The sequence below is a fragment of the Dermacentor silvarum genome, chromosome 7 (assembly GCF_013339745.2).
Source record: "Dermacentor silvarum isolate Dsil-2018 chromosome 7, BIME_Dsil_1.4, whole genome shotgun sequence".
Taxonomy (NCBI): domain Eukaryota; kingdom Metazoa; phylum Arthropoda; class Arachnida; order Ixodida; family Ixodidae; genus Dermacentor; species Dermacentor silvarum.
The window spans coordinates 55,903,470-55,927,008 of NC_051160.1; the positions used below are offsets into that span (position 1 = coordinate 55,903,470).

The 23,539-nt window shown below is 46.8% G+C and overlaps 2 long non-coding RNA genes across 2 annotated transcripts in view; both read left to right on the plus strand.

Moving 5' to 3' along the window:
* The window catches only part of LOC125946757 (uncharacterized), a 34,043-nt gene extending 16,523 nt beyond the window's left edge, over window positions 1–17,520 (plus strand). Inside the window, exon 3 of the long non-coding RNA XR_007467853.1 lies at window positions 17,356–17,520. This is a non-coding gene — a long non-coding RNA (uncharacterized LOC125946757). The remainder of the gene's footprint in view (window positions 1–17,355) is intronic.
* Window positions 1–18,645, plus strand: part of LOC119459524 (uncharacterized) — a 160,995-nt gene extending 142,350 nt beyond the window's left edge. The window contains exon 4 of the long non-coding RNA XR_007467851.1: window positions 18,636–18,645. This is a non-coding gene — a long non-coding RNA (uncharacterized LOC119459524). The remainder of the gene's footprint in view (window positions 1–18,635) is intronic.
* Window positions 18,646–23,539: the final 4,894 nt, after the last annotated feature.

Here is a 23,539-nt window from a genome sequence, read left to right on the forward strand (position 1 = left end):
GTGAAACTGAAAAGTACAGCCGAGAGCCATGCGTACACTACCGGTTGGTGTGAACAATGGAAATTTTTTCGCGAGGTTTAAACCAACGTTGATAAAAAAATTGTTAAATTCATTGGCCACCTGTGGGGAGATACTACTCGGGGTTACTCGCCTTTCTTGATTCAACCCCGTTGCATCCTTCACGATATTCCACTGTTGTCTTGTATCGCCTTTGTTTCGTGTGATAAGCCTAGTCAGGTATTCTTTTTTGATTTTCTCAACATTGCAACCGATTTATTCCTGTAGTACTTAAACTGGTCATGGTAATATTTGTTCGATCTGTTCTTTTTCCATTTATTGTAGTATGAGTCCTTTCTTTTTAATATGCCAAGAATCTCTTGTGTCATCCACGGACACACGGGTACTTCATAATTGTGCTTTGAGTACGTATGTGTACATTGGGTTAATATCTGTTTAATATGAGTGACAAAATTCTGAATCTCAACGTTTACATCCACGTTTTGCAAGACTGCGAAATCAGTACATTGAAGCAGTGATTTAACACTCGCATAGTCTACGCGGAGAAATTCATTTGGACGCCTTTGATACAGAGGTAACATACAAGCCCGCGGCAACAACAGAAATATAGGACAATGGTCCGCAATGGCAACATCACAAACGCCTGCACGTAACGCGATGTCTTGATTGAATAGCATGTGGTCTATTAAAGACGCAGTTTCGCTGCTAATTCTAGTGGGAGTCGTGATACCATTTCTAAGGTTGAATGACTGGAGAAGAAATACATAATCACTGCAATCATTACCCAATAAATCAATATTAAAATCACCACAGATAACAAAAGGACCATTTTGTATTGTGAACGGCAGCAAAATAGCCTCCATTTCTGCAATAAATTCGTTCTTACACGAGCTGGGAGGCCGGTAAATGACACCTATTAGAAGACCACAACTGAACCGAACAAAAAGTGCCTCAATTGTTTTTGTGCTGTGTTTCTGAACATCGCAGCAGCGGAATCCCAGCCCGTTCCTGGTAAACAATGCGACGCCGCCGCCACGTGAAGAGCTACATCTAGGCAGCGAGATTACTTCGTATCCCGGTATATGGGCGGATTCACTTTCTTTTAGCCATGTTTCCGTGACGCCAATAATGTCGTAGCGAAAAGAGTGCTGCGACAAGTAAGCGAGGAGGTTATCTGAATTTTTTCGGATGCTTCTTATGTTGATATGAAGAATAGATAAGTCATCACTGCCTAGTTTTGCTTGTTCAATTTGCGATACACTATAAGCCATAGGATTACACTACTTGTGTCAGATCTTCTGCGCATGTAACATGCAGCACTTTGGTTTGTTCAGCCTTCCGCATCAGGATTTTTCCTGCAGACACCCATGTGAAACGCCAGTTTTTTTCCCTTTTGGCTGCCAAGGCCTTTCCTAGGAGCACCTTGTTCGCTGGACAGAGGTGTTCATTTAAATATATATAGGATCACTGTCCTCGAAGCCGAGGGCAGAAGTATTTATTCTGCATTTCCTAGCTGCCTTCAAGACTTGGTCTCTTGCTCTGAGTGACGCGAACTTGACAACGATGTTTGGTGTATTTTTATCTTTTGACAGTACACGATGGACCGTTTCTACGTCTGATTCACTGATTTCTGATTTCAAAGAAGAACAAATGGCCTGTATGATCACGAAAGGGTTTTCATTTTGTCGCAAAGGGACGCCTTTGATTTCCAAATTGTTCTGTCTACTGTATTGCTGTAGGTCGACTACATCTCTCCTGAGTTCTTTCAGTTCATTCACAAGACGACTGTTTTCCTTTCGAAGTTCCCAATTTTCAGTTTTGACACAAGCAACGTCCTTCCTTAGGGTCACCACCTCGGCCTTGAACTACTCAAATTTCACGTTCATAACATCCATTGATGCCTTCACAGTTTCTAGTTCTCTTTCTATAAGCCCTCCTAACTCCTTTTTCAGTTCTACCTGTGCAAGAGTAAACCGATCCGCTAGGTCAGCAAAGGCTTTCCCCAGCTCTTTTACTGTAGACGGTCCCTTGTCTCCCATATTGATAGCACAGAAGCATGCACACTTGGAGCAAACCAGGAGCTAGAAGACAGTTCGTAAGAAGGTTCTATGAGAGAACGTACCTGCGTGGAAGCAGAACAATACGCAGGTGAATAGCTGTTCGATTCCAGCGGCTGCCTAGCCTGCTCCAAAGTGATGCCCGTCCGCCGTCGATTCTGCTTCTTATAGGGGCCGCTTATAGGGGCCGCAATCCCGGCCACGGGGACCGTGTTTCGATGGGGGCGAAATGCGAAAACACCCCGTGTACTTAGACATAGCTACACGTTAAGGAAACTCAGGTGGCCCAAATAATTCCGCAGTCCCCCACTACGACATGGCTCAATATCAGATGGTGGTTCTGGCACGTAAAACCCCATAATTTAATTCTTTTCGGCCACTATGTCAGAGCCAAAACCGAATTTCGACGGGCGAACGAGAAACCATAACGCAACAAGTCGATGAAATGTCACGGAAAAAAAAAACCACCCAGACTTGCAAGAGGCCGTCTTCTCCTTTAGCCTCGTTGAAGAGAAGGACGGAATCCTGTGGTTCTGTGTCGATTATCGTAAGCACCGTGCTTGTTAATTTAGTTTGTAAGGAATGCATACAAGTTTATATGACCGATAAAACTTCCATTGTTATTGCAATCGAAAAATCCACAAATCGAATCCACAAAGAGCGTATACCGCCTCCCACAGATAGACGACGCATTGGGCCGTCTCTGCATCTCTGAGTACTTATCGATGGATCTAAACACTGATCACTGAACACTGGTGATCCGATCGAAGGCACGACGTAAGTAGTGTTATACTTTCTGGGAGGTGCACGAGCACTAGCGATTACGGTAGAACCTACGATAAATCGTGCATAAAAGCCGACACGCTTGATCCGCAGATCATATTTTCCACGATCGCCGATTGCGCTCATCGTGATGGTTGTGCTTTGAATGCCACTTGGCTTTTGAATGTATCTTTGAATGTGTTTGAATCTCACTTGACGCACAAGTTCGGCGAACAAAGATTTTTTTGTGTGTGATACACAAGTTTCTGCTACTGTGTTCTTCACCGTCACAACAGTCAGACACTAATGATGTACCACTGACGCAGTGTATTCTGCAGGCGACTGTGAAGTCTCATCATCCCTCTTGTCGTCTGGTTCGGATGCCTGGCGGACTCATTGCTAGAGACCGGATGTTTAGGCAATAAACATACTGATTTAGGTGCCATAACAGGCACTAAACTTGTAATGTATGACATACAGTATAGGTGCCAAAAAGTGTGCTTTAGGCACGTATAGGCTGAATTAAAAGAACGTCCGCTGCGCATCTGGGGATAAACTACGATTTTGGAAGGAACACATACCACTGCAAAGCTATTTTATGTGGTGGCAAAGCCACTGCACAAAGTGGCCTTGCAGTACTAAAGAGTCGCATATCATTGCAGAGCTGTTTTCTTCAGCGTACAGACATCTCAATTCTGCAAATGTTTGCATTCCACCTGCACCGTATATAGCCACTGCTGTTCGGAAATGAACCCATGCCCTCCTGATTAGCGACGGCGGCGGCCGCGAGGGCGCCGTATACATATCTTGAAAGCGATCTGCAACGTGGAAAAAAGAGCGCGCCCGCGCGGGCCTCATCTTCAAAGCGATTTGCGACGTGAACAAAGCTCAACTAGTGCCGGTAACTTCGTATGCGCTGTTTTTTGGAAGTTCGCGTTGAAGCGAGAGGCGGCACGAAGGTCAATTCGTTCGCGGCTTTTGCCGCGCCTCTTCACTCCAGCGTTCTGACAGTGAATTGCCGTGGTCATCGAGCGAGATGTGTCCATGTTTACCTGTGCACGCGTTACACCGTGCTTGTTAATTTAGTTCGTAAGGAATGCATACAAGTTTATATGGCCGATAAAATTTCCATTGTTATTGCAATCGAGGCTTTGCCTTTCGGGCGAAACTGAAACATTTTTTAATACGCTGACAATATGGATGGGCTGGAGCTCTCGTGGCAGACATATCAAAGTCATGACCGGCAGATTTCGCCACTGTGTATAGACGCTTAATCCTGTGTGATTTGCTACAGCTTCGCTGGTCGTCCGCCATAAAACGGTGGAATGGGTCCTCATTTTTTTCTCCCTCCCTCTTAAACGTACACGTACAGGCTCCGATAAACAGGCAGAGCGGAAGACTGACTAGCCAAGTTAGCAGAGAGTAACAGACATGCACGCTGGCATACATGAGAAAAAGCGAAGATAGAATCAGGGTCCTTGAATACTTTTCTTCTGGTCATGAAACTCCCGCCGAAGTTTCATATAGGGACAAAAGCTGCCACCAGAGGCACCGCCGTGAGTAGAAGGGCACCGATCTTCCGCGCTTGGAAGGGCACTCGCGCGTTCGCGTGGGTGTTTGCCATGAAAAACACCTCGCCCACTTTTTTTTTTCACTGTGATCGCCAACTGAACATAGCAGTGATTACTCTTGACCAAATAAGACAGCATGCGAGTTGTTTTCCACGTCAAGTCATTGATTGTTAGTAATGGTTCAACCAAGGCTGCCCGTCAAGTGATGCAATTTCGCTTGTGCTTGTACCTATGCCTACGTTTCTTGATTCCTGTGTACTTGATTAAAATCGTGCTTAAATTATACAGTGCACCGTGAATAATCCTAGCTGACCCACAGATTAACGTTGCTTGCGGAAGAAGTTATGGTGCGCCCTACCACGCGCTGGCGGTCCGCAGCGCTCATTCGCCTGATAATTAATTGCCTGTTTGTTCTGGGGCATCGCGAAGCTGCCAATAAAACTTTCGCGCGCAGAACAAGCAAATCTGAATATGAAGCCATCTTGGCACTAATTGCAGCAGCAACTGTGAACTGCGCGTGCTAGATATAGGCAACATGTGCGGTTTCTTAGCGAAATTTCTTGCATTTACGCATAATAATTTCACATGATCACTTCAAACCTGCAAGCACTACTCCACATACGGTTACAATTAGGATTGCGTTTGATAGACTAGCAGAAAAATTGGTGGATGGAGGGAATGAGACAAACACACATGGAAAATTTATTTATGTCACTGCTTTCCTTCCTCCTGTGGCTGGACAGGATGAACGAGCACCAGCGCGAAATAGCTTGTTCCTTTCGCGCGTAAAAGAATGCAAACGGCACTTAATAAAAAAGTGTACAACTTCCGCCGTAGTGCTGACAAAATGTGTTGCGCAGCCAACACTGGCCGAGGAAGTACGGTCGGTCGTCCAGCAGGATGTTTTCAACAATGTTCATGTAGACATTGGCACAGGCTATACTGTCCACGGTGCACACTTCTATGCGCTCTTCCACAATTTGTAGAAGGCACAGCAGCTGGTCTGATGGCACTGCCAAAAATCCTCTGGTCTTTATTTTGGTCAGTGCACTTGGCTCTCGGGAGGTGCTCCTGAGTGTTTGGAGGCAGTCCTTGCAGCTTATTTTAGCAAACTTTCTTGCAATGTAGCCGCCAAGGTAATCCAAAATGCAGTCCTTCGTTGACTCCGGACGATTGATATCTTCCATCCACTCAGCCGGCTCCAGTAGTACATCGTCCAAAAGAACTGCAAGGGTATCAATCTGAAATGCAAATATTTTGTTCTATCACTCAGTGAATGGCAAGTGTGGGAAATTTTAAACACCAGAAAGCATAATAGATGTTCACTGAATTTCAAACAACGAGACGTGTATGCCATTAGCATCAAATGGTTCGACAATCATTATCACATTTCTATACAGTGCACAGCTACTCTGCAAGTTGTTTTGGTGTGTCTGTTATAAAAAAAGTTTACCTGGTTAGCAGTAGGTTCTTTATCCTGAAACAAATCTTGCATCTTTAAGAGTAGGCGTGGCCCATCTCCTTCAACTGAGGCACGCTGTGGAGGCCGGAAAAAGTTGTTCACTGATAGCAAGCGATAAATGAACAAAAACTGCTGAACAGTTGGCTGCCCCCCTGCTCCGGTAACATGCCTTGCAATGCCAAAAAATCTCTGAAAGAGAGAAAAGTGCAAATCAAAATCCTGCAAATAGCGAAAACATTTAAATTTACCTCCAGATGGTCTTGTCCAAAGTGTCCAACTAGAACGTAGCGAAAGCCAGACTTCAATAACTTCTCAACAAGTGTCACTGTGCTGTGCAGTGTTATTCTCAGCGCATTGCACGTAGGTTTGCTCAGAAAGAAGACTTGTTTTTGCTTTGGAAGACTTTGGATGTAAGTGTGCCACCTGTCGAGCCATTCAATGTTCTGCTTAAGTGTCTGGAATTAAAAAAATAATAAACGTAGTTTAATTGACGCTTCAAAGGAGACAACGCTAGCATTCAAATTTTATGGCTCACAGCAATGTGTTGTGCTTCTTTATACTGCACATCTTGTGGCCTTTTCGAATTTAGGCATTCGAAGAGACCATTCAGTCGTCTCGTGAAATCCGAGGTTGCGTTGGAGCCATGAAGCTGCGTACATTCTTCTCTACCACGATAGAAGTCCATCGCTGAAGCAATGCTTTCACTGAAGAGCTGAAAAATAATTAGGGGGGTTATGTGACAGTATGTTCAGTTGTCGTGAAACAATAAATATTTGGCACATTTACTAATTCATGACACATGATAAAGCAATTATCGTTTCTTGACTGGACAGCAAGCCTCACGCTGAGTTTTTGGAAAGCATTTGGACTGATGTGTGCTTTTGTGAGTTTTGGTACAGCACGAAGTCCAGCTTGCTGCTTCTCATACTCCAAGAGTGCTGCAAAGTGGAAGTGATGAACCTCTTGGTCATCGGGCATCTGTAACATAAAGAAAAAATTCCGCGAGAGAACATTAGCCTAGGCACTGCGATGACCCATGTTAAACTGTGTGTCTTGCTTGTTGCATAACAGAAATCTCCCAATCTTCAGGAGGTTATTTATGATGCACTTAAAAATGTGTGGGGGTCAATTATAACCTGTACGACTTGAGAGGGGTCACATGGATGTTCAAATGACGTTGACACTTTGTTGATATCACCACTGACTCCTAAAGAGAAGGCATTGCTATTATTTAAACACTTACCAAATCTAACTACAGCATAAATTAATGTCGATAAACACTTACCCGAAGAGTTCAATGCTGATGGGTTTGAAGTTAAATTATCGCAAGTTACTGCATACTCAACAATACGAGCATTTGAAAGCAACACAATGCACTGCAGCAGCAGTTTGGCAACAACATTGCCTGGTGCAGCCCCAGACGTGCAAAACGCTCCCACAGTCTGCGACCAGCCACCAAGGAATGGTCGGAAATTAAACACCAAGACATGGTCACCATCTTTCACTTAGTCAGACGGTTACGTGTGCTCTGCGAAGTCCACCTTTCCAAGCAGTGCCATGTCTGACTCTCTGATGTGAAGGCTCTTTCTGACGCTCATCTCATCAAACATCAGGACCCCTGAAAAAAAAATGGTTTATGCTGTTTGCCTACAGTCTAGATAGAACTATATAAAAAAATATCTTTAATCAAACTTCGTCTTTCTCTCGCAGGAATATTGCCCACTTTGTCTTTGAGGATGGCAAACAAATTTTCGTCGAATCCAAAACCAGCCTTTAGGTTTTTGAAGTAAGAGTAGAGTGTGCGAGGGTGTGGCAGAAGAAGGAAATTATTCTCATGAAGAAATGTGTAAACTGTCGACGACTTAATTTTCAGCAGCAAGCAGTCGTAAATCCATTCCTTTTTATACCTGCAACAAAAGACGATGCAGTTTTCTTTTTTTTTTGCATTAACCATTCAGTGACCATGCTGGTAAATAGCACATGCAAAAAGTAAAGCAAAGCCCTTTTGGTCTGCGCTATCACTTTTTTTTGTTTCGATCATTAAGCAAAAAGTAAACACTTTCATTGCAAACACCGTGCTTCAAGTAAACCTCTAAAACACACAGTCGCGGTTTATATTAAAAGAAAACATCACGAATGGGGGCTTACCGCGCTGGTTTCGTGGACTTCATGTTTGCTTTCATGATGCACTGTCTATAATGAGCTTCTCGCGGTCCGATAGCTTCTGAATAGTCTTCTGCATGCCACGTTTTGCATTTGCCTGCGCCTCCGCTTTTGCGAGCTTCCGTTGACACGAATAAAGTTGCTGCTTCACACTGCGAAGTTGGGCCTTCAGCCTTTGCAGCTCCGAGGCAAAGCAAACGGCGTGCTCTGTTTGGCACTCTGCATCAGCACCGCCAAGGCGGCTCACAGTTCGTACTTCATCTGAAAAGAGTGACCCAGAACGAAATTCGTAATGGGAGTGATGCCAGTTTACTTGCGTATAGAGCAAGTAGCATACTCCAAAGGTATGTACCAGGGTAGCAGACTTACCGTGAATTTCTTCTTCGGCTGCATTGGTGAATTTTGCAGTTGCGACGGCCGCGACTTCGGCTGCAGCGCAGTTTGAAGATGCCTCTCGTCGCCTTTTTGCAGGTGGGCGCCGTGTCGGTGCACGCGAACGTTCTTTGGGCTTGGCCAAGTACAGAGGCAAGCCTTCGAAAATTCTCGGAATGGCGTCTACTGCCAGTTTGGGTCGATCGCGTGGCAGTGACACAACGCTTCCATTCACTGTGCACACGTCCGCACGAATAATGTCTCCGGCATCAAAATGTTTTTCGCACACGCGAACGTACTTTGATTCAAACGAGAACCCGGCAGTCTCTTGTCGCGGGATTGCTCGCTTCCACCTGTCGCGTAGTTCCGGGTTGGCTGGTAAACAGAATAAAGAGACTTTTTCATCGACGCCATTGTATCCTGAGCGGCAGCCTGGCACACAGCAAGTGTAAGGCATCGCTGCTATGGCGAATTAGGAAGTATCGATGTCACCACATGGAGGCACACTTTCAGACGAAATAAAAAAGAACCACGCACAACAGCACGCCGCGCCAACACTCCGCTTTCCGGCGGCCGCGGCCGCGTACCCCGTCGCCCTTCTAGCGACGCCAGCGCCGCGGCGCCGCAACTGCGGGCGCTATATGAAGCTCTCCCATATCGTTACGCGGAAGTTTCATGACCAGGAGAAAAGTATTGAAGGACCCTGATACAATGATAGATACCGCTTTTTTCTCCTTTTGTGTGTGTGTGTATGTTTCGGCGTTAAGTGGGTGACTAAATATACGGACAGTCAATCTCTCCCTCTATTTCCCGCTCTCTTGGCTGAATCCGACCGAAGGGGAGCGTAGTGAGCATGAGCGGCAAGCATGCACATGTCTAATGTCAATGACACAGATAGGCAGAAAGATGTTGGGGCTGTAACGGTATTTATTAAAAACAGCGAAGTGACCAGCGTTGAACGTTGGCAAAGCCAGATTTGGGTTATCGTCTTTCTCACTTTAGTCGCCCACCTGTTGCAGCGCCACGATTGCTGTCTTCGTCATTACTATGGCCCCATGAGAAACAAAGCAATTAGCCATTTTGACGACTGAGGCAGACGTGCACGCCACTGGAACTCGACCAAGTACTTTGCAGGCGATCGTTGGCGTAGCAAGAGCGGGGGCTGGCTGTGGGGGGGTTCAACTCCCAACCCATCCGAAAAGTTTTGCACTACTTTCTATGCACATATATTCACGCACACATGCAGACACACACACTCGTATAGGAGGGTGCTACATGAAATGTTCATACATCGGTGACGTGGAGGTTCGGGTGCTATTATGACTGTTCCCAAACTCCGCGCCACGGAGGCAACACCCTCTGCCGTTGAAATGATGAACAGATCACGCACGGCTCTTTCCGTGAATTTTTACTACAAGCGAGAGGTGTTCGCATGCAACCATTTCTCTCACATTCTGACTGCCCGTGGAAATGTTCTCCCCCCGAGGACCCGCTACTGGACACGCTATTATCGCCTAGGAGCGGAGACAGCGCCATCGAAGCGACGAATATTCTACCTCTGGCAGCCCAGCCGACGACAGAAGCTGCTTGGGGGAAATGGGCTGCATTTTTAAAGGGGCCTGAGGCCGAGTCGCGTATTAAAATAAAGAACCGTGCATACCTTTCACCGATACCGCATTCCGAGACACCCCCAACATTAATCTTTGGAAGTCTTGGAGTGCACTATTTCGAAAGCAGATTCGATGGCCGATGCGGCGAGATTTTGAACTTGTCAGAAAACAGCGAATTGCAGTTCCAATGCGAGAGGCGCGGTGACAGAGAAACAACTCTGGCGTCTAGAAAACATTCGCTGGAAGTCCATAACAGCGGTGCTTTGTCTCTTCATCGTGAATTTAGCGACTAAAACAGTGGCCTCGGCCGCGCTGGGTGTAAGAAAGCGGCGTGATGGCGCCAAGGACTCAAGCACACTGATGTATCTTCGACGGAGACTGCTAAGCTGTTGTGACGCAACTTAGTATTCGTTCATGCCCCAAAAGCAGTTATTGAATCTTTACGAAAGTTGAAGGCAAGATAACTGCTTTTTGTTCCTGAACAACTCTGGCGTCTAGAAAACATTCGCTGGAAGTCCGGAACAGCGGTGATTTGTCTGTTCATCGTCAATTTAGCGACTGAAACAGTGGCCTCGGCCGCGCTGGGTGTAAGAAAGCGGCGTGATGGCGCCAAGGACTCAAGCACACTGATGTATCTGCGACGGAGACTGCTAAGCTGTTGTGACGCAACTTAGTATTCGTTCATGCCGCAAAAGCAGTTATTGAATCTTTACGGACGTTGAAGGCAACATAACTGCTTTTTGTTCCTGAACAACTCTGGCGTCTAGAAAACATTCGCTGGAAGTCCGGAACAGCGGTGCTTTGTCTGTTCATCGTTAATTTAGCGACTGAAACAGTGGCCTCGGCCGCGCTGGGTGTAAGAAAGCGGCGTGATGGCGCCAAGGACTCAAGCACACTGATGTATCTTCGACGGAGACTGCTAAGCTGTTTTGATGCAACTTAGTATTCGTTCATGCCCCAAAAGCAGTTATTGAATCTTTACGGAAGTTGAAGGCAAGATAACTGCTTTTTGTTCCTGAACAACTCTGGCGTCTAGAAAACATTCGCTGGAAGTCCATAACAGCGGTGCTTTGTCTCTTCATCGTCAATTTAGCGACTAAAACAGTGGCCTCGGCCGCGCTAGGTGTAAGAAAGCGGCGTGATGGCGCCAAGGACTCAAGCACACTGATGTATCTTCGACGGAGACTGCTAAGCTGTTGTGACGCAACTTAGTATTCGTTCATGCCCCAAAAGCAGTTATTGAATCTTTACGGAAGTTGAAGGCAAGATAACTGCTTTTTGTTCCTGAACAACTCTGGCGTCTAGAAAACATTCGCTGGAAGTCCGGAACAGCGGTGCTTTGTCTGTTCATCGTCAATTTAGCGACTGAAACAGTGGCCTCGGCCGCGCTGGGTGTAAGAAAGCGGCGTGATGGCGCCAAGGACTCAAGCACACTGATGTATCTTCGACGGAGACTGCTAAGCTGTTGTGACGCAACTTAGTATTCGTTCATGCCCCAAAAGCAGTTATTGAATCTTTACGGAAGTTGAAGGCAAGATAACTGCTTTTTGTTCCTGAACAAATCTGGCGTTTAGAAAACATTCGCTGGAAGTCCATAACAGCGGTGCTTTGTCTCTTCATCGTCAATTTAGCGACTAAAACAGTGGCCTCGGCCGCGCTAGGTGTAAGAAAGCGGCGTGATGGCGCCAAGGACTCAAGCACACTGATGTATCTTCGACGGAGACTGCTAAGCTGTTGTGACGCAACTTAGTATTCGTTCATGCCCCAAAAGCAGTTATTGAATCTTTACGGAAGTTGAAGGCAAGATAACTGCTTTTTGTTCCTGAACAACTCTGGCGTCTAGAAAACATTCGCTGGAAGTCCGGAACAGCGGTGCTTTGTCTCTTCATCGTGAATTTAGCGACTAAAACAGTGGCCTCGGCCGCGCTGGGTGTAAGAAAGCGGCGTGATGGCGCCAAGGACTCAAGCACACTGATGTATCTTCGACGGAGACTGCTAAGCTGTTGTGACGCAACTTAGTATTCGTTCATGCCCCAAAAGCAGTTATTGAATCTTTACGGAAGTTGAAGGCAAGATAACTGCTTTTTGTTCCTGAACAACTCTGGCGTCTAGAAAACATTCGCTGGAAGTCCATAACAGCGGTGCTTTGTCTCTTCATCGTCAATTTAGCGTCTAAAACAGTGGCCTCGGCCGCGCTGGGTGTAAGAAAGCGGCGTGATGGCGCCAAGGACTCAAGCACACTGATGAATCTTCGACGGAGACTGCTAAGCTGTTGTGACGCAACTTAGTATTCGTTCATGCCCCAAAAGCAGTTATTGAATCTTTACGGAAGTTGAAGGCAAGATAACTGCTTTTTGTTCCTGAACAACTCTGGCGTCTAGAAAACATTCGCTGGAAGTCCGGAACAGCGGTGCTTTGTCTGTTCATCGTCAATTTAGCGACTGAAACAGTGGCCTCGGCCGCGCTGGGTGTAAGAAAGCGGCGTGATGGCGCCAAGGACTCAAGCACACTGATGTATCTTCGACGGAGACTGCTAAGCTGTTGTGACGCAACTTAGTATTCGTTCATGCCCCAAAAGCAGTTATTGAATCTTTACGGAAGTTGAAGGCAAGAAAACTGCTTTTTGTTCCTGAAATGCCTGCAATTGTGAGTTATGCTTCAGCGCAAGTGGACCCATGACGCCTAACTGTAGTTGTGCTTGTCGGGAACAACCGTACTTCGGATGAGCAGCTTCGTCGGCTATAAACCCGCGGAAACAGTACCGTCAGCCTTCTTCCTCGGCATTTCTCTCGAACATGCCCAATCGCGCTGTACAAGAACTCGTAACCGACCCAGGGCAGCATTGCTTGATGTTGCGGTTATACTTTAAAAATGTTTTTCTCTTTGAATTCGATGAACTGCTCTATAAATCAGAACGCTAAGGTAATCAAATAATGGAATGCTTTTTAAGCAGAATGGGAGATCATGTCCTCATACCTTTATTCACCAGAGTGATGTAAAAAACGGCATTTAAAAGGATTTTAAAATTTTGGCATTTATGGTGCATGAATTACACGATTCAGGGAACTTCTCAAATATAACAATAATTTATGGGGTTTTACTTGCCAAAACTACAATATGATTAAGAGGCATGCCGCAGTGGCGGCCTCCAGATTAACTTTGGGCATCTGGGGTTCTGGCATTCGGTTCCCATCGAAATGCGACCACCGCGGCCGGGGATCGAACTCGTGTCCTCGAGTCTAGCATTGTTACTTTTCAAATGTAATGGGGCTTAGCCGAACCTCAAGAATAGTCTTAAAAGATAGCACAAAAGCCAATAGCCAGCGGATTTTATTATGCTCAATTTAACGTGTCTACTGGTGTAAATTCTAGGAGTACAGATATTCTGGGCTGTTCATCATGATTGTGATATTTCATCCCAAAACTGCTTTGGTAGCAAAGTAAAATAAGATGTGCAAAATGTTGCAATTCACTAGTGCTGGGAGTGCTAGTGAATGTGAGTACAGGTAAGTATGAGTGTGAGTGAGTGCCAGTGAGTGTGAGTGGAGGTGAGTGCCAGTGAGTGGAGGTGAGTGTGAGTGGATGAGTGCGAGTGAGTGCCAGTGAGTGTGAGTGCAGGTGAGTGTGAGTGCCAGTGAGTGCCAGTGTGTGTGAGTGCAGGTGAGTGGAGGTAAGTGCCAGTGACTGGAGTTGAGTGCGAGTGAGTGCCAGTGAGTGTGAGTGGAGGTGAGTGCCAGTGAGTGTGAGTGGGGGTGAGTACCAGTGAGTGTGAGTAGAGGTGAGTGCCAGTGAGTGTGAGTGGGGGTGAGTGCCAGTGAGTGTGAGTAGAGGTGAGTGCCAGTGAGTGTGAGTAGAGGTGAGTGCCAGTGAGTGTCAGTGAGCATGAGTGGAGGTGAGTGCGAGTGCAAGTGAGTGCCAGTGAGTGTGAGTGCGAGTGAGTGCCAGTGATTGTGAGTGGAGGTGAGAGCCAGTGAGGGGAGGTGAGTGCCAGTGAGTGTGAGTAGAGGTGAGTGCCAGTGAGTGTGAGTGGAGGTGAGTGCGAGTGAATGCCAGTGAGTGTGCGTGCCGGTGAGTGTGAGTGCGAGTGAGTGCCAGTGATTGTGAGTGGAGGAGAGTGCTAGTGAGTGGAGGTGAGTACAAGTGAGTGCCAGTGAGTGTGAGGGCGAGTGAGTGCCAGTGATTGTCACTAGAGGTGAGAGCCAGTGAGTGGAGGTGAGTGAGTGAGTACCAGTGAGTGTGAGTGGAGGTGAGCGCCAGTGAGTGCCAGTGAGTGTGAGTGGAGGTGAGTGCCAGTGCGAGTGAATGCCAGTGAGTGTGAGTGCCGGTGAGTGTGAGTGCGAATGAGTGCCAGTGATTGTGAGTGGAGGTGAGTGCTAGTGAGTGAAGGTGAGTGCGAGTGAGTGCCAGTGAGTGGGAGTGGCAGTGAGCGCCATTGAATGTGAGTGGAGGTGAGTGCCAGTGAGTGTGAATGGAAGTGAGTGCGAGTGTGAGTGAGCGCCTGTGAGTTTGAGTGGAGGTGATCGCGAGTGAGTGCTTGTGAGTGTGAGTGGAGGTCAGTGCAAGTGAGTGCCAGTGAGTGTGATTGGAGGTGAGTGCGAGTGTGAGTGAGTGCCTGTGAGTGTGAGTGCAGGTGAGTGCGAGTGCGAGTGAGTGCCGGGGTGTGTGAGTGGATGTGAGTGCCAGTGAGAGGAGGTGAGTGCGAGTGAGTGTAGGTGAGTGCCAGTGAGTGTGATTGCAGTTGAGTGTGAGTGCGAGTGAGTGCCAGGGAGTGTGAGTGGAGGTGAGTGCCAGTGAGTGTGAGTGGAGGTGAGTGCGAGTGTGAGCGAGTGCCTGCGAGTGTGAGTGGCGGTGAGTGCGAGTGAGTGTGAGTGGAGGTGAGTACCAGTGAGTGCCAGTGAGTGTGAGTGGAGGCGAGTGCCAGTGAGTGTGAGTAGATAGAGGTGAGTGCCAGTGAGTGTGAGTAGAGGTGAGTGCCAGTGAGTGTGAGTGGAGGTGAGTGCCAGTGAGTGTGAGTAGATAGAGGTGAGTGCCAGTGAGTGTGAGTAGAGGTGAGTGCCAGTGAGTGTGAGTGGAGGTGAGTGCCAGTGAGTGTGAGTAGATAGAGGTGAGTGCCAGTGAGTGTGAGTGCGAGTGAGTGCCAGTGATTGTGAGTGGAGGTGAGAGACAGTGAGTGGAGGTGAGTGTGAGTGAATACCAGTGAGTGAATACCAGTGAGTGCAGGTGAGTGCCAGTGAGTGTGAGTGCAGGTGAGTGCGAGTGAATACCAGTGAGTGTGAGTGCCGCTGAGTGCGAGTGAGTGCCAGTGAATGTGAGTGGAGGTGAGTGCAAATGAGTGCCAGCGAGTGTGAGTGGAGGTTAGTGCGAGCGCAAGTGAGTGCCAGTGAATGTGAGTGGAGGTCAGAGCCAGTGAGTGGAGGTGAGTGTGAGTGCTTACCGGTGAGTGCCAGTGAGTGGAGGTGAGTGCCAGTGAGTGTGAGTGGAGGTGAGTGCGAGTGAATGCCAGTGAGTGTGAGTGAGAGTGAGTGCAAGTGATTGTGAGTGGAGGTGAGTGCGAGTTTGTGCCAGTGAGTGTGAGTGGCGGTGAGCGCCAGTGACTGAGTGGAAGTGTCAGTGAGTGCCATTGAGTGTGAGTGGAGGTGAGTGCGAGTGTGATTGAGTGCCAGTGAGTGTGAGTGGAGGTGAGTGCGAGTGTGAGTGAATGCCTGTGAGCTTGAGTGGAGGTGATTGCGAGTGAGTGCCTGTGAGTGTGAGTGGAGGTGAGTGCGAGTGAGTGCCAGTGAGTGTGATTGGAGGTGAGTGCGAGTGTGAGTGAGTGCCTGTGAGTGTGAGTGGAGGTGAGTGCGAGCGCGAGTAAGTGCCAGTGTGTGTGAGTGGAGGTGAGTGCCAGTGAGAGGAGGTGAGGGCCAGTGAGTGGAGGTGAGTGCGAGTGAGTGCCAGCGAGTGTGATTGGAGGTGAGTGCGAGTGTGAGTGAGTGCGTGTGAGTGTGAGAGGAGGTGAGTGCGAGTGAGTAGAGGTGAGGGCCAGTGAGTGTGAGTGGAGTTGAGTGCCAGTGAATGGAGGTGAGTGCAAGTGAGTGCCATTGAGTGTGAGTGTGGGTGAGTGCCAGTGAGTGTGGGTGAGTGCCAGTGAGTGTGAGTGCAGGTGAGTGTGAGTGCAAGTGAGTGCCAGTGAATGTGAGTGGAGGTGAGTGCGAGTCAGTGCCAGTGAGTGTGAGTGGACGTGACTGCGAGTGTGAGTGAGTGCCTGTGAGTGTGAGTGGATGTGAGTGCGAGTGAGTGTCAGTGAGTGTGAGTGAAGGTGAGTGCGAGTGCGAGTAAGTGCCAGTGTGTGTGAGTGCAGGTGAGTGCGAGTGCAAGTGAGTGCCAGTGAGTGTGTGCACAGGTGAGTGCAAGTGCGAGTGAGTGCCAGTGAGTGTGAGTGCAGGTGAGCGTGAACGTTAGTGAGTGCGGGGCCTGGAAAAACAATTATGGTGAGTGAGTGATTGAGCTTTCTCCCCACACTGCCTACTTATGACATTCCGCCGGGCGCTGTGTTTTCGCTGCTTAGCTCACGTTGATGCGACATGTAGCACGAAGCTCAATTCTCACGCTGCCGTGCTTCATCACTCCAGCGTTTTGACAGCGAGTTTACGCGGTCGTAGAATGGGATAGGTTCATGTCTGTTTGTGCGCGCCTGGCACCATGTTTGTTCATTGAGTTAGTATGCATATGTTTACAAGTTTATACGGCCAATAAAACTACTATCCTTACTTTGTATTGTTTTCGGCTAATTTGCTATCGCAACCTTTCGGTCGAAACTGCTCCTTTTATTTCTACGCCATCTTCCTTTCTAGTTTACTGGCATAGCTTTGCGTGTACGTACTGCATAAGACGTGTATGCTTGCAATTTGTGCTAAGTACATCATTGGATAGTCATCCATAGCAGGTATATCGTAAGCTCGGACTTCCCATAGTATGGTGCCTTCTTTAAACGTGTAAAGAAACAGAGAAAGAGTCCAGCGAATGTATAGGGAAAATAATTGTTGCGCTACATTGAAGTGTAGAAATAATAACGTAAAGGAAAATAAAGGTTGTGACCAACAAAAGATTGAGTACCTCAGATCTCCTTATTCTTACCAGCTCATCAAACATGCAGTGGCTACGCATGACTTGGCGCATGACTACGCTTTCCCGCCGCTGTGGGTTTTAGTTCTTCTCATTTCATAGCCGCTGCTGCCTTACTATATTATTTATGTTTGTAAGATATTGGGTCCTTTAGTAATTTGTTTTTCAAGGCTACCATCATTTAATAAAGAAGATACGCCGTCACATTAGGATTTATTCCTTTCGCATCACTTCAGCATGCAAGCACAACGAGCACCGCGTCTCATGCAAGAGAGGTGAGAGCATCCCCGGAGACTTGTGTCCAGGGGTTCAGCGGTGGCCATGCAACAGAGTGAAGATAAGGTGTGCGTGTGTGAAAGGATCATTCCAGAGGTGGGACGGCCGCTGCGTGCCCTACAGAGATTGCGGTAAGTACGTAAACACTAACTACAACAGATTGTTTTCGTTCTGGCACTGCAGTGTTAGCTATAGCTGGCGTGCAGGCAGACGGACGGACAGACGGACGCACCGACCGACCGACCGACCGACCGCCAGACAGACAGACGGACGGACGGACATACAAAGATAGCCAGACAGGCACATACAGACATACACAGACAGGCGTACAGAAACATACACAGACATACACAGGCATACAGACATAGCCAGACATAGACGGACATACGCAGACAGACACAAACAGACATACAGATACAAAAACACGTAGACAGACAAAGACAGACATACAGACACAGACGGACACAGACAGGCAAAGAGATACAGACAGAGATGGACAGAGAGTGTTCCGCTTCGATACTGATGCCAGCGGTAAAAATGCTCTACACTTTCGGGTTTTTGCACTGCACTGCTTGAGTAGGAGTGGTATATCAGGGAACAATATGCATTATTGAATAAGCACACCCAACGACTAAAAATTAATAAGAGCGTAGTTGCATTAGTGTCGCAAAAGTGTACTCCCATTTAACCTATTATATCCAAACGAACGCACAAAATTAATACGCAGCTTCAAAAGAAGGTAAGACAGAATAGCCCGAATTTCGCGAAACGTTTATTTAGCGCCCAGTTATTTTACCTCGAACGCCATTCATGCAGCCGCGCCATTTTATCTGTACAAAAAAAAAAACAAAAAACAAAAAAAGCAAGCAGCATGGAACACTGGAATTATTTGTAAGCGCACCTGCTGCCAATGGTTGTCTAAACTTACCGCACAGTTGCGCACAATGAGCCATACCATTTTGGCTTTCGCCAGCTTTATTTACTCGTATCAATAGCGCCAAGAAAGCCGAAATACTTATTTCTATTTCCTTTCCTTCTTTCGGGCGCCTTCGCTCACAAATTCCCTTACGCCTCACCACCCACACCTCTTCCACCCTCTTTCTGACGTCTGGTCAATCCAATCGCCACCAATCACACTTATGTCTAAACGGCTACTAGTGCTGGAACAACAGAATGATTATCTTTGCTCTTTCTGTTTCTCTCTTTTTTCAAAAACCTTGGATATCTATTGCAACCAAAGTCGTCAGGACTTACAACCCAGAAAAAGTAAGTAGCATATTTATGAGATGACAAATGCATTACACTTATTCTCAGTACAGCTTGTCGATCATGATCCTGTTCATGTCCACCTTTTTCTCCCCTGAGAATAGTACCAGTGTAGAGGACTGTTACCTACAGCCGACTTCTCTGCTTTGCTTTAAATAAGTTCTACTTGCACTCTGTCTTGAAAAGGGACATCAAATAAAGGTTATCGTCTATCAACAAATTAATTGCTGACATTTAAATACGAGAGGGGTACTATTAGAGCAAGTTGGGCGAGTTGGTTTCCCTTTATAATGAAATTTAGGAGCGCGAAAAGGGTACAGAAGTAAGATAAAAAACAAAATGAGTGCTGAGTCACTACTGAGGTTGTTTGTGAGAGAGCTGCCAGTGCCCTACTGTTTACGGGGAATACATGGCAGTCCAAAGTTTCTTGGAAGTTTCTTGGTATTCACAGACTGATTTAAGCCAACACGCTGTTCCGTGATCTTTTTCGGACTCCCAATTCTGAGGCATTGGTATAGTTCTGGAAATAAACAATTCCTGGAAATTCATATGCATTTAGGGTAGACGTTGAATACGTGCATTATTCTATACTTCAGGATAAGCTATTGCTTAGCGACAGGACAATCATGAGCAAGCTTTGATTGAAAAAGTGAGATCTTCCTTGTGGCGTTTATGCAATTACTGACTTGCTACATTAGATCTACGCTAGTGGAATGGGATACTGGAATGCTGATATAAAAGTGTGGAACTCGCATTCGTTCCTGCGTTACGCCCATTCTAAAAAAAAATCTTTGATCCATGTTAATCGACAACTAAATGAACGACTGCATGAAATGTGCAAAAAAGTTTTGGTTGTATTGATGAATACTTAGTTATCATCGAGGCATTGGCAACCCGTAAACTAAATTCCATTTTAAAGATATTCAGTGATTCCGCTCAGAGACTTCGCTTTACGTTTGAATTATTGAATGGTGACCAGCTAAACTTTCTTGACTAATTTGTGATGGACCATAATATATTTTGTTGGAGGTATCAGCCAAGGTTCTCCAAAAATTTACCTAGTTTTAATTTAGGCCTTTCAAAAGTTGTAAAAAGTGCTACTGTTGTGTCTAGCCTAGGCTCAGTACTTGGAAAGTGGTTTTTGTATACTGCGCAAGACGGCTTAATAAGGCAGATTAAGCAAAATAATGCGCAGGCAAATGCATGTGTGAGGGATAAGCTAAAGACAGTAACTATTTTGTTCTTACGCTTATCGCATGTTACATGATATAAAAACTGTTGGTAATTGTTATGGTCTAAATGTAGCCCTCAACGCTCCTGTCGAGCTTAGGCAGGTTTTTGAGGAGGTCGACAAAAAGAAAACATGGCATTCTATAAATGATCGCAACTTTTGTAAAGTGAGTTGGAAAGTTAAACTCCTGGGCCTTGCCAGCACAAGCGTAGTATACAGAATTTCGCTGTAGTGCGCAAAAGTTCATATTCGGCAGAGTGGACAATGCTTAAATGATCAGCTCAGATAACACAAAAATTGCATTCTCACTAATGCGCAGTCTCATTTACTAGCTTAATGTAACACGTATTGGATGTGACTTCCATCTTTTTATGAACAGACGCTCTTACTTTGCACTAGTAACCAGTAAGCCACTAACTTATGATGCCAACATTGCGCGCAGTAACGTGTGCATTGTCTATAACGTGTGCTCAGTCAGGCTTGCGTGAGGCTCTCGGACAAAAATGTGCAATATCTATCTGAGCTTTGATTGTAATTCTGATTTCACTATATGACCACATGGAGTGTTAGATTTATAGTGCAATAAATGTCATTTTCCGACTGTTATTTTGACATGTATATATGCCAGTTGATGAGCGCTCGTCCAGTGTTTTATGTTGTCTCTGCTGCCGTTCTGCTTCTTAAGTTCCAGTGTGTCAGTGGTAGAGTACACTGACCAATTTTGGATGGAATGCTAAGCACAGAAGACAGGTTTAAATTTTGTCAAACAAGCGAAGGAGTGTGCCTGCAACTCGCTGGGTTTCAAAACTCTAAAAGGGAAGAGGAATGCGGGGGGGGGGGGGGGTTCATTCAGGCTACTTTTTCACCATGCGACATCGTAGTACACGTTTTAGTATCGCGAAAGCTAAAGCACAATTAATGTTTTATTGGTGCGCGTTATTGCTAGACCTAAGTAGTTATAGCAGGCTACTTTGTGTAAAGGTGCTGCGGCCAAATTGTAAGTGTAGTCTAGGGGGATTTTTCGCGCGTTATGGGGAGATAGACATATTTAGTTGCATTAAGAAGCATTCCTCATTGCTCACACCATTTTAACACATTGCCTAAGTTAGAGTTAAGGTCACATCGGTCGCTAAGGCAGGTAACTTCTCTAAACAAAACACAATCGTCCGCAAATAGACGAATTTGTACTGGGGTGTTTGTAATGGACGTGACTCGGAGCCAGACGATCAGCAACTGATTAAAAGCTTTATTCTATTATATACACAGACAACCGGTGACGTAGTTGTCACGTAGCGTACGTGCACAAGAAAGAAAGAGTGCGGCGTTAGGTGCCACGTCATAACATTCCTCCCGTTTAAGTGTAGTACAAGTCAATGGTTATAAACGATAGGGTCAGTAACGAATGACTGGTCGTCGGATACGGGTGGATCTTCTCAGATCGGTGTCCTCAGGCTATGTTGCTTAACTCGAAGACTAAAACTTCTTGCGAGCCCGACAATATGTCTAACATATTTTTTCGTCGTTTTGCCTTGTCTGTTGCGAAATACTTAATTATTATTTTTCGTGTCTCTTTGTTACCAGCGGAATTACCAGATGACTGGAAGTCAACCCGTGTAGTGCCGATATTCAAGAAAGGCGACCGTCTATTATTGCAAAACTATCGCCCGATATTCTTAACATCATCGTGCTGTAAACTTATCGAACGCATAATAGCTCACAAATTAAACGAATTCTTAAAAGAACACTCCGTTTTAACACATCATCAACATACATTTCGATAAGGATTTTCTACTACAACAGAATTGGTTAATATAGTCCACACCTTTGCAGCTTGTCTTGACACTAACAGTCAAATTGATGTAATATTTCTAGATTATAGTAAAGCATTCTATACTGTTCCCCACGATAAACTAGTTATAAAGCTTCGGTTAATTGGCATATCAGAATTGTTTATTTCCTGGATTTTAGCATATCCGAATAACCATAATCAGTACTTTCAGATGGGCGAGCAACACTCTGGCTGCCTTCCGGTAACTTCTGGCGTTCCGCAGGGGTGCGTACTCGGCCCCCTACTTTTTTTGCTCTACATTAATGATATTGTCAATGTGGTTAATGTTATGACGTGGCACCTAACGCCGCGCTCTTTCTTTCTTTTGCACGTAAGCTACGTGACAACTACGTCATCGGTTGTCTGTGTGGTTGCCCGCTGAATAAAGCTTTTAATCAGTAGCTGATCGTCTGGCTCCGAGTCACGTTCGTTAAGGTGCATTCACACGACCGGACGGAGGAGGAATTTTCGCTGGGGATGGCGTATCATGTGACGAGCGCGTCATCAAAACGTGCCGCCGACGCCTAGTCCGGCCTCCTCCGCTCGCGGTCCGGATTGAAAATGCTCGCCGGTATTTCCATCCGTCCGTTTGGCGGTCTTCTGACGTCAATTTAGCGTTGTCAGCGTCAAATCTGTCCACATTGGACAGATTGGCGGGGCTACGATGGCGTGTTGTCGGCTTGAAGCCACGTGTGTTGTTGTGCAGCAGTGACCGCGCGTGCTTTTGCTGTGGTGCAGCGAGAAATGCGAGTCACGGTTGCGCGCGCATTTCTACTTACTCAGACCACGCAGCCTGCGTGACCTCAACATGAGTGAGCTGCACAAGAAAACGCTAAGTGACGAGGCCACCGTCACATTTTTCTTTCTTGTTGAAGGATTCACAGCGCTATGGAATACAGAGCACGCCGAGTATGCAAACGCGCAGCTGCTAATAAGCGTTGGAGTCGAGAGTAAGCACGCGGATTCCGCAAACGGCACTCCGGCTGTGGGAATGCGACCTAACTCGGCTGCGCCGGATTCAAGTGATCGCGTGACTGTTTGGCCCGAGGAGCAGGCGGGATTTTGCCCTCGCGTGTGTATCCACCTTTACAATTGGCGACGAGGCAGGCAGCGGATCGGCGCAGGCCCGACCAATGCGTGCGGTGCAATGCCAGTCACCGGCATCGGGGAGTACCGCCTAGGTACAAGCGCGTCATGGGATGAGTACGTGGAGCGACTGGAAATGTACTGCGAAGCGAACAAGCTTTCAAAGGACGAAGAAAAGCGGGCGGTTTTGCTCAGATCCTGCGGAGAAGAAACGTACAGTCTCATAGTGACGCTGGTGAAACCCGAAAGGCCGACAGCTGCAACCTACGATTGCATCAAGAAAGCAGTCCGTGAACACATGCATCCGAAGCCGTCGGTACTGTACGGAAGATTTTTATTTTATAAGCGTAACCAAGCTCACGGGGAAAGCGTCGCAGAATACGTGACAGCGCTGAGAAAACTGGCTGAAAACTGCGGTTTTGGAGACAAGACACTTCCACTGGACGAGATGATGCGAGACCGTTTCATCTTCGGCATCAACAACGAGGCGGTGCAACAACGTCTACTGGCAGAAAGGAACCTGACATTAGCTGTGGCGTACGACATGGCTGTGACAGCGGAAGCAACTCAACGACAGCAACGAGAAATCGGGACACAGAGCCACACTGACGCCAGCGGCACAGGCGACGCGACCATCCAGTAAAAGCGCTCAAGGGAACCAGCTTCGTCCAGAGAAGTCATCTGCTACCGCTGCAACGGTAAGCACAGTGCTGAAATTTGCAAGTTTCGGGAC